The sequence below is a fragment of the Myotis davidii genome, unplaced genomic scaffold (genome assembly GCF_000327345.1).
Source record: "Myotis davidii unplaced genomic scaffold, ASM32734v1 scaffold88, whole genome shotgun sequence".
Classification (NCBI taxonomy): Eukaryota; Metazoa; Chordata; class Mammalia; order Chiroptera; family Vespertilionidae; genus Myotis; species Myotis davidii.
Window position 1 is genome coordinate 1,929,723 of NW_006300377.1, and position 5,012 is coordinate 1,934,734.

Genomic DNA, 5,012 nt, shown 5'->3' on the forward strand with positions numbered 1-5,012 from the left:
TCAGTCTGGGGGGAGGGGAGGCAGTGGATGAATGGCAGAATGAGTGCGTGAGTAACTGAGCAGATGGGTGATTAGGTAAAGGACAAATATGAATGCAAGAGTGAACAACTGAGTGATTGAATGAAAGAGTAGATGACTAAGTAAATGAATGGATAAATGAAAGTAAATGGGTGAATGTGAGTGAATGAATGAGCAAATAAGTAAGGGAATGTAAGCAAATAATTAGGCAAACAATTGAATAAATGGATGAATGAGTGAATGCCTGAGTGATTGGGTAAATTACTTAATTAGGGAACAACTGCATGAATGGATGAGTAGGCAAATGGACAAGGGACTGAGTAAATGAATGAGTGAATGAATGAGTGGATGATCCTATGAAAAAATGAACGAATGGAGGTGATGGAATAAATGTCTGAGTGAATGAATGAGTGATTGCATGAATACATTAACTAGGGAATGACTGAATGACTTGAACGAGTGAACAAGTGACTCTGGTCCCCACCCCTGGTCTGGGGAAAGGGGACCTGCTGCCAGGGAGGAGGGGGTGATGTTTTCTGCAGGCAGTCCTCCCCTCCCCCTACAGCAGCAAAACCCTGCCAGCTCCCAGACCACCGGCGACTGTTCCATTATGTATGGATACAAACAGGATTGCCATGTATCATTTACTCCGCCACCAGAACTGCACCGGACTATTGAAACGCAGATGTCAGTAAAGTAACGTATCTCTGGTGGCTTGTCTACCTGTCTCCCTCACTGCTGAGCAATAACTCCCAGCAGCCAGTTAAGCTAACAATAAACACAGGAATTGACTTCAGTGGGAATGAACTTGCTTGACTGTTGACAAAAATCTAAGGTGATGCAGCCTTCACTGGGCTTGTAGCTTGCTCACGTGGCAGCCAGCTGCTGCCCTGCTTCTTTCTTTTTGGGCCAGGGATGAGGGACAAAGGCCCCAGGCTGATAAAAATGTCCCTGTCCCTGGGCCCAGGGGCAGGTCACAGTGTCCTGTGAAGGGCCAAGGCTTGGCTCCTTTGGTTGGCACGAACTTTGATGGGGAGAGAATGCTGTTAAGAGTGGGTATGAGGGAGGCTCCTCTTCTTCCTCCCTGCTCAGGCAGTTAGCAAAGACCAGGCAGCTGGCAGCTGCCTCTTTCTAGTCCTGCCTACCCCCTCCAGGATGAGATGGGGGTGAGATAACCTCTCCCCTCATTCACACCAAGGCACAGCTATGACTGTGATCCTGCAAGCTGCTACTGGGACATTAGGGGAGTGGCCAGAGAGCCCTGGCTTCAGCGTCCAGCCACCACCAGCAGCCTGCCCACCAGGCAGCCTGAAGGGAGATGAAGGTAGGCAGGCTTCAGCAGAGGGCACTCAAGTCCTAGGAATCTGCACTCAGCTAACCGCAAGCGTGTGCTCCTTGGTTTCCCAGGGAAGCGGAGATCATGAATCTCGGTAACTCGAGCCCAGGGCCTCATCACTCACAGTGATTGTGAGGGGATTGAGAGCTGGAGTGGATGAGTCTAACAAAACACGCACAGGGGGGACTCATCCACGTGAGCCTGCTTGGCCACCACTACACTCCCCACTGCCCCGCCTCCGCAGAGCTGAGGGTTGGGAGGGGAGGGTTGGGTAGGGGGGCACATTGGGGAGTGGCCCAGAGAGGCCACAGCCTGAGGTTTCTTCTCCTCCTACCCCCACCTGTGAGCTGGTGGGAGACAGGAATCTGGCTGGCAGGGACTTGGGCCAGCTCGGCTGTGTTTTTTTTTGGTTTTTTTTTTGGAGATGGTAATGAAATGCAGGAGTACTTGTCCTTTCAGACAGCGGCCCCTTTTATTTTGGAATGAAAAGCTGCATTAGTCTGAATGAGGTTCGGAGGCCTCATAAATCCAGCACCGGCTGCCTCCTGGGGGAGCGAGAAGCCCAGGCTTGGCTGGTGGGGAGACTTGTTTACCAACAATTTGAAAAGCCAGGATTGGTGGCTCCCAGTCCCCAGAGATGCAGCTTGAGATTGTGCCAGTTCTGGTGCCTGCTGGTGGCAGGACAGCCTGGACAGGCGCACGAGACAGGGAGAGTGGGCTGCAGGTTTCCGGGGACTACGGAGCTCCCCAGTTTGCTCCAGTAAAGGGCCCAAATCCTATTCTACTTTAGCCTGTCTACAAGCAGCCAGAAGCCCCAGTGGGCCTCCAGCAGAGGGGACAGGTGATGGGATCTTCTTTGAGAGCCTGTCCCAGGCTCAGCCTATGCAGGATAGGGGTCAAGCCTGCAAACTTAGGAGGCAGATAGGCCTGCATGTAGATACTGGCTTCTCACCGCAGCACCTGGTAGTGATGGCCAATAAATATTAGAGGAAAGAAGGAAGGAAAGAGGGAAGGAAGGAAGGAAGGAAGGAAGGAAGGAAGGAAGGAAGGAAGGAAAGAGGGAAGGAAGGAAGGAAGGAAGAAAGGAAGGAAGGAAGGAAAGGAAGAAAGGAAGGAAGGGAGGGAGGAAGGGAAGGAGGGAGGGAAGGAGAGAGGGAGGGAGGGAGGAAGGAAGGAAGGGAGGGAGGAAGGGAAGGTCATATACTGTACTAGCTGTGTGACTTTGGACCTCTTATATCTATCTGAGGCTCAGAGTCTTCATCTGTAAAATGCAAACAGCACACAGATTCTACCATAGCCAGTTGTGGAGAGGGTTAGATGAAGCAATGTGTGCAAGGTGCGTTGAGTGAGTATGTCATCCAGAACATAGAAACCATGTAATAAATACTGGTGGTCATCATCATCATTGCTGTTGTTTTTGCTATAAAGCTTCCCACCCTCCACCACACTGGGAGGAGCAGGCTGCTGTCAGTTTGGGGAGACCTCTGTGTTACCAAATGGCTTGCAGCTAGGCCCAGAAGAAGGCCCAGTCCTGGGCTGGGGGCAGCCAGCTTCCCTCTGGCCCCAGGCTCCGGCAGGTTGCCAGGCCCAGCGCTGAACCCACAGCCCCTGCAGCTGGAGGCTGTTTCCCACCTAAGCAGAGTCTCCTTCCTCGCAGGGCAGGCAAATCTGAAATGCAAAAGGGCAAGGCCCAGCCCATGCTGCTTCCCTGGGGGTGGTGAGGGGCCCCCAGGTGACAGGGCCTCAGTCCTCCCCTGGAGTCTCCAACCCTCCCCCCCACCCCCCATTTATTCATTCACTTCCCTAGTACCACTCTCCTAAAGAGACTGCCTGCAGGACAACCCCAACAGAACTAGCATCCAGGCTCCCCTCCGCTCCCATCCCCTACCCGTCCTTGAGCACTGCTGGCGATTCAGCCCTTTTAGGCCTTTAGTTCAGGTGCTGCCAATCCCCTTTCCATCCCCGCTCGGGGCACTGGGATGTTCTTCTTCAGAGAACAGCCTGGGCTTCTAGATTCCTTGGAGCAACTAGACCAGCTGTGGAAGCTGATAGGTGATGGAGCTGAGGTGCCCAGTCTTGAGCGAAGAGGCTCCTCCAGCTTCCCCCTGGAGGGCGGGCCTTCTGCTCCTCTCCTGAGCTCCTGCTTGCTGGGGCCCACTGCGGGTAGTTACTCTCTATCAAGAGGTGGCAGCTGCTGCTTCTCTGGCTCTGGTCTGCCTGTTCTTCCCTCTGGGCTCTTGGGTAACATTTTCCAGTGGCTGCTTGGGAAACCAGCCGTTCGGCTCAAGGGTGAGGAAGGCCCAAGTCTGGTAAAGCCAGCCCACAGGTAACTCCCTTTGCTGGCGGATCTTTGAGGGTGGCCCGAAGACCAGCACACCTTTCTCTTCTTAAGAGGAGAATCTCTCCTCCTCCTCTCACAGCCACTTCAGGTGGGGGGTGGAGGGTGGGGGAGTCCCCCCTTAATTGGCAGGATTGGCCACGCTGCAATATTCACATCTCCACACAAAGCCCTGGTCCCCTATGCCCAGACAGGGAGAGAAAGAAAAGACAGGGAAATTAATAGGCCAGATAGAGCTCCACTCATAGCCTATTTGTAAGAAAATTAAAGATTTGCTTTTCAGATGTTGGGGGCCATGCTCTTACCAGACAGCTGGCAAATGGGAGAGATTGGGAATGATGGAATAGATCAAATTATTTAAATGAGAAAAATAAATTCACACACAGCCTCGCCGCTGCCTGTGACAGACCCGTTTATTTATCTACTGTATCGGCACCGCTTTGTCTCTGTCAAAAAGGTCATTAAACTCGCCTAACTGCGTAATTCCAGCCTCCTGCTCCAGACTCGCTCCACAGCCCTTCCCTTCCCTTGACACCAGTGCCACTTGAAAAAAAAATTTATTATTGTTAATAAACAAGGTGTTTTCTTTTTTTAACCCTTTCTAGCTTGCTCCCACACGGGTCCTCCTCCATCCCACGGAAAATTACAGTTTCTCTTTATCCTTTCTCAGAAGGAATGGGGGAGGGGGTGCCAGCCCTCCTGCCTTGCTGGAAGAGAGGGATGGGGAGTGCCAGGGTGCATCGTAGCTGCCCCTCTGAGGATAAGGATTTAGCCCTCTTCCTCCGAAGCCCCTGTCATAGCAGAGCGCGGTGCAGTCCTGCCTTCCACAGCAGAGGGTCCGGCCTGGGCTCTCGCGCCCCTACCAGCCTGCAGCTCCCTAAGCCCAGCTTGGGCAATTCGCTTTGAATTCTGTCTCCCCCAGCCCCAGCTCCAACTCCGATTTCACACGGGGTGGGGTTAGGGAAGGAAACCCGTTCCTGGGTCCGTCTCTCTGTCCGCCGCCGTCCAGTCCAGCCCCAGCAGCGTGCTAGCTGGACGGCCAGACTCCGCAGACAGCGGGCTCAGGGTCCCTCTGCTCCCGGCAGGCGCGTCTCCTTCGGCAGGTCGGGCCGCTAGGCTGCCGCCGTCTCCCAGCTCCCGGTGCCAGCTCTCCCGCTCCACGCCCGGCTCCCGGGCTCCGAGCCCTCGCAGTTGAAGGGACTAAGGGCGGCAGGGCGGGTGGGGACATCTGGGGATTGAGGAGAGTCCCCGTTTCTTGGGGCGTCCCTCCAAACCGCGTCCAGGATCCCCTTCCCCGCCCCCTGCGCAGGTGTGAGCGCG